Source organism: Pinus tabuliformis, chromosome Q (genome assembly GCF_031772625.1).
Source record: "Pinus tabuliformis cultivar Carrire ecotype Pingquan chromosome Q, CPIR1, whole genome shotgun sequence".
NCBI lineage: Eukaryota > Viridiplantae > Streptophyta > Pinopsida > Pinales > Pinaceae > Pinus > Pinus tabuliformis.
Genome location: NC_142296.1, coordinates 291,822,327 through 291,833,343, shown reverse-complemented (window position 1 = coordinate 291,833,343; position 11,017 = coordinate 291,822,327). Strand labels below are relative to the sequence as shown.

At 38.2% G+C, this 11,017-nt stretch overlaps 1 pseudogene; it reads left to right on the top strand.

The window, feature by feature from the left end:
• The first annotated feature begins 4,289 nt into the window (after nt 1-4,289).
• Nucleotides 4,290-5,840, top strand: LOC149219372 (calcium-transporting ATPase 2, plasma membrane-type pseudogene; annotated as a pseudogene).
• The last annotated feature ends 5,177 nt before the right edge of the window (nt 5,841-11,017 follow it).

Genomic DNA, 11,017 nt, shown 5'->3' with positions numbered 1-11,017 from the left:
AATGTAATCAGGGTTGGAAAATTTTATGACACAGCTTGTATTTGGCTTATGTAAAGACTCATTTCAGTAATATAATTTTGATTTTACTTCTCAGGATTCATGAAGGATTTCTTATATTCAGAATGTGTGATGCTGTCCTTTCCTTAGTTTTGTTTGCAGTGGTATAGATGTATAATCACTCAGAATTCACTGAATGTGCTATGATTTCCTGTATGCATCTATAAACTGTGTGGTTCTATATGAGTGTATGTTCTGAATATTCAAATGCTGAATGCCCTGACTTCCATGTAAGGTCAAGATATTTGTTATGTTGAGGTGTTGTTGACTCCATAGGCCCAATGGATAGTTGTTTAATATGTTTCCAGCATTCATATTTGTTACAGTTGTTTAACAAGAGTTAGACATCTTATCTTAATCAAAATCATTAACCCATCTAGAGAGATCCCTCTTAGGTTGAGGAGGCTAAGCCTCAGCCTAAAGTAGGTTTGAAATAGTTACTTAGAGTCAACCTTGACCAGCAGCCTATCAGGGTCTGATTTTGAGATAACATTTTGGTGCGTCTGCCGGAAGCCTGAAGATTATTCTTTCCCGAAATCATGAAGCTGAACTTCTGAAGGTAGCAGGAGCTCAGAAGAATTTTTGAGGCTGCAATCTACCTTGGCGACTCCATTGTTGAAGAATTCGAAATTCATAGATTCATGGTGATTCCACTGGAGTTATGAAGGACCCAAATGCTACCATTCTTATTTCAAGGTATGCATGCATAAATTTTTCAGGAATTCATGGTTTCCCAAATCATTTTCCCAAGGATGCATATTTTCTAAGGAATGGTCCAAAATTCAATGGAGAAGATTTGAGTTTAACTTTGAAGCATCTATCTGAGTTCTGTGATTTTATCGAGCTTCTTAGAGTTAAAAATGAAGATGTTTGCATTATGTTGTTCTATGATTCATTTCAAGGGAAATGCAAACAGTGGATTGAAAGCTTTCCTGCCAAATCCATTAAGTCATTTGAAGACTTTTGGTTTATGTTTTTGGAGGAATGGATAGATAGATCAGAGTTGGTGGCAAAATCTCCTTCAATTCAAGGTTTCAAACAATGGAATAATGATCATAGTAATGGAGAAACAAATGAAAATTTTTCTTTGTCCTTGTCCTCGTATCTAAAATCATTTGAGTGTAAGGCAGAGGATAAGATGAAATTTTTGGATGAAGTTGCTAAAGACATTGAGAAAGACATTGAAGGTTTACAAGGTCAAATTCAGGCATATAGTCTTCATAATCATGATCATTATTTTCATAAGCTTTCTATGGCAGGACACAAGGAGAGAGTGTTGCTTCCTTTCTCTTTCACGATTGAGGAACTGTACATTGTTGTTGAAGATCAGTTTGCACAACCAGAAAGTTACAAGAATCATCAAGCTAATCATGTATTCTGGGATCCTATAGCTGACTACATGGAAGAGTTTTACTCTCCAGTGTTTCAGTTTTTCTATGAAGATCAGAGGCAATTTCAATGGCAGCGGTCATCACAATATCATAGTGGCTCTGAACTCCGATGCAGTCAAAAAACTCAAATATCAGATAAGACAAATGATTGGCTGCATTGGAAATTTCACATTGATTGAGCTGAAAGAAGTTTGAATTGTTAGGGTAGGTAGGTAGGAAAATGCAAATAAGCTCAAGGTTGACTGAGCATTTTTCAGTAGATGTAGATTTCTTTTTCTCATACAGTGATCATCAAGCTTAAGCCCGAGGTGAAGGCCCAAGAAGCTTGAAAGGGATGCTTGTCAAGCAAATTTCTGTTTGTCATAAATGGATAAGGCACTGGACATACGAGTTCTTAGTGTACTACAGGAGCACACTATCCCAAGTGGAGCCACTGTTATCACTTAAGAATTCTAATTTCAAAACCACTCACATTAGTTTGATGGTAAAAAAAATTCGGTGCTAGTCTAAGTTTGATTTTTGTTTTTAGAGTCTTGAGTCAACTAGGTATTCTCATTCATCATCGGTCATTCTCATTCATCCCCATCTCATAGCCATGTGTCAGTTTTGTTCAAAAGTTACTATGTGTCACAAAGCTCTTTAGGTTATTTCGTAGCTCATGTAATAATTTTGAAGTGTTTCCGCAGCGCATAAATCCTTTTAGCAGTTTCGCAGCACAACATGTTTTAGATGATTTTGTAGCGCATAATTCATATTTTACACTGGCTGCGCTACGAAATTGGGGATTTGTTCGAATCCATAGCCATTCTTTCACAGCTGTCATATCCATCAAAATCCATCAACAGTTGTCAGCCTATACACTTCGCCTATCATATCCGATAGTGTTGTAGTGTTAGCTACAATCAATTTGTTTCGTCTAGTCTTGAGCCATCTACATCTGTTGGTGACACGTGCTCCAATACTGTTTTCATCAGATTATAAGCATTTTTATTGTCGCTACAGTGATCCTTCATATGTGAAGAAATTGAAGCTTGAGATGCTTACAGTCGTGGCAAATGAGAGTAATACATATGATATTGTGACGGAGCTCAGTGAATATGCCGCAAATGTTGATGTGGCCATTGCAAGAGAGTCTATCCGAGCAGTTGGAAAAATTGCATTGCACCAGTATGATGTCAATGCCATTGTTGACCACCTTCTTCAGTTCCTAGAGATGGAAAAGGATTATGTCACTGCAGAAACTCTGGTTCTCATGAAAGACCTTCTAAGGAAGTATCCGCAGAGCGTGTAATTAATCCACCTAACCAAGCAGTTTCTGTATTTGTTGATACTCAGAGCAGTGAAGTCAAGGACCGTATATTTCATGAGTTCAACAGTCTTTCTGTTATTTATCGTGAGCCTTCATATATGTTTATTGATAAGGAACACCAGAGGATAAAGATAGATTTAGTTTTCAGAATTCCTTTAGTTATGGGACATTGGCTGCAACTAATCGTGTTGAAGGAGCTCTCTATTTGGACTTTAGAGAAGATGGAGTTGATGACAATTGGATCATCAATCATAAAGCAAATATAGAGTCAAGTTCCAAGGTGATTGAGGAGCCATGTTCATCAGACTCTGATTATACTCTTGTACAGCCTCCTTCCATGCGGAGCCTTCTTTCTTGGAAAAAGAGGAAGATGAATTTTCGGTCACCACGAGCAAGGGGAGAGACGCTGTCGAATAAAGCATATGGAGAAGAGGGTGGAGATGATATTGATTTTGACCACCGACAATTATGTTGCCCTATCGACTCTCTTCCTTTGTATCATAAGAATGACAATGGAGTATCGCAGGACAGATGTGAATGTTTAGACTTTGGCGATGACCATTTCACCATAGGCAGCTGGGAACAGAAAGATTTTATTAGTAGAGATGGTTAGATGAAGTTGTCGTCTCAAGTTTTTTTTTGCTTCAATTGATCAGCGTAGTGAAAAGGCTGCCGGGGAGAGTGCTTGTACTGCTTTGGTGACTGTTATTGCTGATTGGTTGCATGATAATCCCAATTCCATGCCTATAAAATCTCAGTTTGATACCTTGATACGAGATGGATCTTTAGAGTGGAGGAATCTTTGTGATGTAGAAGCTTACAGAGAGAAGTTCCCAGACAGACACTTTGATCTGGAGACAGTATTACAGGCAAAGATACGTCCTCTTTCTGTGGCCCCAGGGAAGTCCTTTGTTGGTTTCTTTCAAGATGAAGGAATGGGAGATTCCTTTGAATTTCTACAAGGGGCTATGTCTTTTGACAATATCTGGGAAGAAATTACTAGTGCATGTACTGACGAGGCTAAGTCAATGACTGGACTTTCAAACCCTGCTTTCGCTGCTCAAAATTTACTTCATAGACGACTTTTCACCAAGTGGGTAATTATCAAAATGGGTTCTGGAGGATCAATGATGGTGACATCAAAAGGATTGTTCTATGCACCTGCATTGAAGGTTGATGTTGCAGATACTGTAGGATGTGGAAATAGCTTTGCAGCTGCTATTGTTGTTGGTTATATAAATTTGATGCCTATGATAACCACTCTAGTATTGGCAAATGCTGTTGGTGGTGCTACAGCAATGGGCTGTGGGGCAGGCCGGAATGTTGCAACCAAAGAAAAAGTTTGTGAACTGCTATTGGCTTCAGAAGTAAACAATGACTACGAGGATTTCTGGAAAAGAATACGTGCCCCTGAGTATTTTAGCAAGTCTGAAATAATGCTTGCAAAAGGATCAATCAATTGCCAGGATAATTCTTTCCATGCCGTTGAAGTTCAAGATGTAGCCGAGAAATTGAAAGAAGAGACAGGAAAACATCCTGAAAATGTGTAACAAGGGTCTAGATGGGAGTGGCAGTGTTGTTGCACTGGATGAAATAGCAAGTAGTGATCTTAACAATATCATTAATGGTTTTGCTGCTGAATATCTTCGAACTCTTTGCCTTGCTTATATAGACTTGGAAGATTATTTTGATCCAGAGAGACAAACCATTCTTACAAATGGTTATACATGTATATGCATTGTTGGCATCAAGGATCCCGTGCGTCCCGGTGTCAAAGAAGCTGTTGAACTCTGTAGAATTGCAGGTATTACAGTGAGGATGGTCACTGGTGACAATATTAACACAGCGAAAGCAATTACAGCGAAGTGTGGCATTTTAATAGATGATGGTGTGACAATTGAAGGACATGATTTTCGTGTAAAGAGCGAAGAAGAGATGAAGACTCTGATACCAAAAATTCAGGTTATGGCAAGATCTTCACCATTGGACAAGCACACCTTGGTGAGACAGTTGCGCACAACTCTGGGAGAAGTTGTTGCTGTGACAGGTGATGGCACAAATGATGCACCAGCTTTGCATGAAGCTGACATTGGGCTTGCTATGGTCATAGCTGGGACTGAGGTTGCGAAGGAGAGTGCCGATGTGGTGATTTTAGATGATAATTTTGCAGCAATTGAAAATGTAGCAAGATGGAGGCGTTCAGTATATGTAAACATTCAAAAATTTGTCCAGTTCCAGCTGACAGTTAATGTGGTTGCTCTAGTTTTGAATTTTGTTTCAACATGTATAGCAGGAACCACCCCCCTCACTGCAGTTCAGTTGCTTTGGGTCAATCTGATTATGGATACACTTGGTGCTTTGGCACTGGCAACAGAACCTCCAAACGATGAGTTGATGAAAAGATTACCTGTAGGAAGAACTCAAAGTTTTATCAGTAATTCTATGTGGAGGAATATAATTGGCCAACGTGTCTATCAACTCATTGTATTAGCAGTTTTGGAGATGGAAGGAATACGGCTTCTTCAGCTACATGGTTCTGATGCAGAATCAATTTTAAACACACTGATCTTTAATACATTTGTCTTCTTCCAGGTGTTTAATGAAATAATCTCTAGAGATATAGAGAAGATAAATGTATCGCGTGGCACATGTGTATCGCCATGGAAGTTTTGTACCAAGTTCATGACCATGAAAATAAGATACCTTGCAAAAAAAGAAGAGTGGTGTTCAACACCAAAATAAGCATGATAAGGACCTTTTCAATCTACTTGAACAGGTTTTTAGCAATGGTAGCTGTGTCACTTCTGATTCAGATATTAAAAGACAAGACAAATCCGGTGCTCCTTTTTCAGGCAATGAAATTGAAGATAAGGTATACAAACAGAGTAGAGTCTAAGACTGTGTTTTTGAAATTACACAGCAGTTTCATAGCGCGCTACGAAACTGCTGTAGCTGCATGTTACAATTGAGTTGATCAATTATGATTGACAAAGCGGCAAATCTTTTTGAAAGATTTTGTCATCACACAGGTACATGAGAAAGGCTTACAACACATTAAGGACGTGGCACTCCATTTTGGGTAATTAAAGGATAAAGAACATGGCTAATTACTTCCGAATATCTTTGAGGAAAACAAAGGCATAAAAACAGGGATAGTTTCCTGTTTCTCAGCAGAGGTAAAAGGATACAACATTAAAGGCCAGCAAGCAGCTATAAACATCCATCACAGCCACCACCAGAAAGGAACCAGATGTCAAAGAACAAGAACCATTGTAATGAAGGCTATTATTAGCATAACACGGTGTTAGAATCCTACTTGATTTAGATCTCTAAAAGCTCCAGTCAACAGTCAGTTGTATTTATTAGTTAGTTAAAGGTTAATAGGAGGTCAATAGGAGTAGTTTTCGAATTCCCCTCATGCTTGAGGAGGAATCTCGATCAGTTAGAATAAAAACTCTATATATAGCTGAAACAGCAATGTAATCAGGGTTGGAAAATTTTATGACACAGCTTGTATTTGGCTTATGTAAAGACTCATTTCAGTAATATAATTTTGATTTTACTTCTCAGGATTCATGAAGGATTTCTTATATTCAGAATGTGTGATGATGTCCTTTCCTTAGTTTTGTTTGCAGTGGTATAGATGTATAATCACTCAGAATTCACTGAATGTGCTCTGATTTCCTGTATGCATCTATAAACTGTGTGGTTCTATATGAGTGTATGTTCTGAATATTCAAATGCTGAATGCCCTGACTTCCATGTAAAGTCAAGATCTTTGTTATGTTGAGGTGTTGTTGACTCCATAGGCCCAATGGATAGTTGTTTAATATGTTTCCAGCATTCATATTTGTTACAGTTGTTTCACAAGAGTTAGCCATCTTATCTTAATCAAAATCATTAACCCATCTAGAGAGAGCCCTCTCAGGTTGAGGAGGCTAAGCCTCAGCCTAAAGTAGGTTTGAAATAGTTACTTAGAGTCAACCTTGACCAGCAGCCTATCAGGGTCTGATTTTGAGATAACACTTCCAATCATGGATCTATAGGTTGGTTGATGTACTGCTGCCAACTCATCATTCGCACTGAGGTTGCATCCTGTCACCATAGGGGTACATACTGGTTTCGAATCCTCCATCCCATATTTCTTCAATATCTGCTTGAGATACTTGGTTTGTGATAGAAAAATACCGTCTTTGTTTTGTTGCACTTGCAAACCAAGGAAATATGTGATCTCACCAAGCATGGACATTTCAAACTCCTTTTGCATCACCAAGGAAAACTTTTGACTCATTTCTTCTTCATTGCTACTAAAGATGATATCATCTACATACACAAAAAGTATTAGCAACTTTTCATTATCAACCTTTATATATAGATTTCTGTCAGTTGATCCTTTTATAAAACCTTGTTGATGAAGATCTTTATCCAACCGATAATACCATGCCCTAGGAGTCTGTTTAAGACCATAGAGAGCCTTTTTGAGCCTGCATACAAGATCTGGATCATTTCCAAGGATGAACCCATCTGGTTGTTCAATGTACACTTCTTCATTCAAGTCTCCATTCAGAAAGGCAGATTTTACGTCCATCTAAAATACTTTGAAATTTTGAAAGCTAGAGAGAGAAAGAAACATTCTTATAGCCTCAAGTCTAGCAAATGGTGCAAAGGTTTCTTCAAAGTCTATGCCCTCTTGTTGCGCATATCCTTTACAAACAAGTCTTGCCTTGTTTCTAACCACATCTCCATTTTCATTTAGTTTATTTTTGAAAATCCACTTTGTCCCTATGACATTCTTATCTTTTGGTCTAGGAACCAATTCCCAAGTGTTATTCCTTTCAATCTGTTCAAGTTCTTCATCCATTGCCTTGACCCAGCATTCATCTTTGCATGCCTCTCTTACATTTTGTGGTTCAGTGGAGGAAAGTAATGCCAAATAGCTTGAAGCTTCTGCAATTGTTCTTCTTGTTTGTATGCTTGCCTCCTTTTGCCCCAAAATTTGAGATTCTGGATGATTCTTTTGAACATACCTAGATGGAGTCTTTTCTTCTATCCTTATCTGTTCCTCTGGTGCCTCATGGGTTTCTTCTTCATCATGAATCTGATTTGATGTTGATGGATAGTCCTCATCATCTTCGAAGTCTTCAGATCTTACCTGCCTGGGAGTGTTTTCTTTTTCATCCACCACTACATCAATGTTGTCGACAATTCTTCCAAGCCTTTTATTGTAACATTTGTATGCTTTGTTGTGAGGAGAATAACCAAGGAGAATGCCTTCATCTGCTCTCGGTTCAAACTTGCCAAGGTTTTCATCATTATTTGTAATATAGCATTTGCTTCCAAAAATTTTGAAATGTTTTACCAAAGGAGTCTCACCATACCAGAGCTCATGAGGAGTTTGAGTGCTTTTCACCCGAATATTTGTCTTGTTGAGAATAACAACTGCAGCAAATGCGGCTTCACCCCAGAAGGTTGCGGGAGTTCCAGACTCATAAAGCATAGCACGAGCCATTTGTTGAACCGTTCTATTCATCCTCTCCACCACTCCATTTTGCTAAGGAGTCCTAGCTGTAGAGAATTCCCTTCTTATTCCATGTTCTTCACAAAAGTCGAAAAATTCATTCGAGGTAAACTCCCCACCTCTATCAAACATGAGGCATTTGATTTTGTGATCTGATTCGTTCTCCACCAAGGCTTTGAATGATTTTAACTTTTCAAAGGCTTCATCTTTGTGCTTCATAAGTCCTATCCAACATATCCTGGAAAAGTCGTCAATGAATAATATGAAATATTCTTCTCCTCGAGGTGACCTTTTCCTAGATGGGCCACATACATCAGTATGGACAAGTTCAAGTGGCCTGCTAGCTGATCCTTCCTTCTCAGGGAAGTTAGTTCTGGTTTTCTTACCAAACTGACATGATTTTCAAATTGTATTTTCTGGAATTCTGATGTCTGGAAGACCACAAACTGCCTGGTATTTACATGCTTTCCTTATCTGTGAGAACCTAAGATGCCCCAATCTTTTGTGCCATAACCAGTGTTCATCGTTCTTGCTTAGATAGCATTGATGTTGTCCTTCTTTGAATATGTATAAATTATTTGGAGTCCTTATGCCTTTGATCACTGTTTTTCCTGTATCAAGATCACGAACACTACATCCATTTGATCGAAATATTACCTTCGTTCCTTGATCACACATCTGATTGACACTCAACAAATTATGCTTTAACCCATCAACATACATAACATTTCCAGCTTTGACCTTTTCTTTCAACTGAACAGAACCTTTACCTTTTATGAGCGCAGGGGTGTCATTTCCAAAAGAGACCTTCTTCTCCTTCTCTAAGGCACTATATGACTGGAGTTTTTCCTTATCACCCGTCATGTGTTTCGAACAGCCACTGTCAATGTACCATTGATTTTCTTGCCCTTCTGCATATAAAGCTATACCACATCTCTCTGGTTGTGGTTCCTTCATTCTCCATGTTTTGACACTTGAGGCTTGCTCCTTCTGAGTTGTCTGCCGAAACCTGCTCCTGCATTCAGAATCTTCATGAACGAAGTTGTTACAAATAGAGTGTTCTATTTCATTTTCAAGAGCAGAAAGGTTATTGTAGGTTCTTTTCACGATTCCAGTCATGCTCCTTTGTTTTTGAGCTTCTCTAGTCATGATTGTCTTATAGGCAACACATTGAGATGCTTTGTGGCCAAAGTTATGACAAGAGAAACATTGGCCATTGAAGAAACTCCTGTGATTATCAAATCTACCAGCCAAATGATTGTAGTTTCTATTGACATCCATTCTTGAGGCAAATTGAGAAGGTTTTACCTGAGGCTGGTTGTAGCTTCTATTTGTCCTTAAAGTAGATTGCCCCCGATTTACCTGATAGTCTTTGTTCATTCTTGAGGTAAACTATCCCTGATTTACCTGATGATTTATATTAGGCCTTTGCTCGCTCCTCCTTGCTGCATCAAGATAACTTTTGGAGGTGGATGCTTGAGATGCTTCTTCATTATATCCCAAACCTATCTTGATTAGTGGAGAATGGTGCACATTGATAATCTCATCTAGAGTTTCAGATCCTTTAACAAATTTAAGATTAAGAGCTTTTGTTTTCTCAATGTCTTTTCTAAGACCAACAATTTCACATTCTAACTTTTCATGAAGTTTTTCTTTTTCAGCCAGTTGGAATTACAGAGTATCAATAATCATATTTTTCTCTTCTAAACAAATTTTGAGTATAGAAATCTCTTCATACAGACCTTCTTCATCTATAGCATCCATGAAATCATCATCTTCAAAAGCCATTAAGAGTCTATAATTTTTACCTTATTCATCTTCGTCACTATTTGAAAGTCCATCATTGTCTTCATGAGTGTAATAACTTTTCTTATTTACATTCTATTTCTTGTTCCATTTGACAGGTTCCTTACCTTTATCAAGCTTATCTTTATGAGGACACTTTGCAGCATAGTGACCGACTCTTCCAAAAGCAAAGCATTTGAAAGGTAACTTACCTCTGAATCTTCCAGCACCCCGTTGAAGGTTCTTAACAAAATTTGATTCTTCGTCTTCTTCTTATAGATGTCCTGACTCATAGTAATCTCCTTTGCCTGAAGCCTTGAATGTAGCTTCTCTTCTGTCTGATGGTCCTCCTTTCCTCATTTCGTAAGCAGTCATAATTCCGTGCAGCTGTGACATAGTGAGGTTTCGTAGATTCTCTTTCTCTTCTATTGCAGAAACTTTAGATTCAAATTTAGGGGACAAGGATCTTAGAACCTTTTCAACCACAACAGCCTCTTTTACTTCTTCACCCAAGTTTTTCATACAATTAACAATCTCATCTACACGAAGGAAATAGTTAGCCACACTTTCATCATTGTGCATTCTGAGATTTTCATACTGAATTCTGAGGGTTTGAAGTTTTACTCGTTTTACCTATTCATCTCCTTCATAGCTTAGAACAATCTTGTCCCATATTTCTTTTGCGGATTTATACTGCATAACCTTGAAAAATTCTGATTGAGATAGACATCCTAATAGAGTATTGACAGCCTTTGCATTTGTTTCATATTGCTTCTTACCAGCCAGGTCTGTAGGTGTTGCTAACGGAAAAGTGTACCCTGTATCTATGATATCCTAGACTTCTGTACCAAGAGATTGAAGATAGGCAGTGACTCTTACCTTCAATATATGAAGTTTGTCCCACCAAAAATTGGTGGCCTGATCAATGCTTCTCTCTCGTAGTTTCTCATGATGATA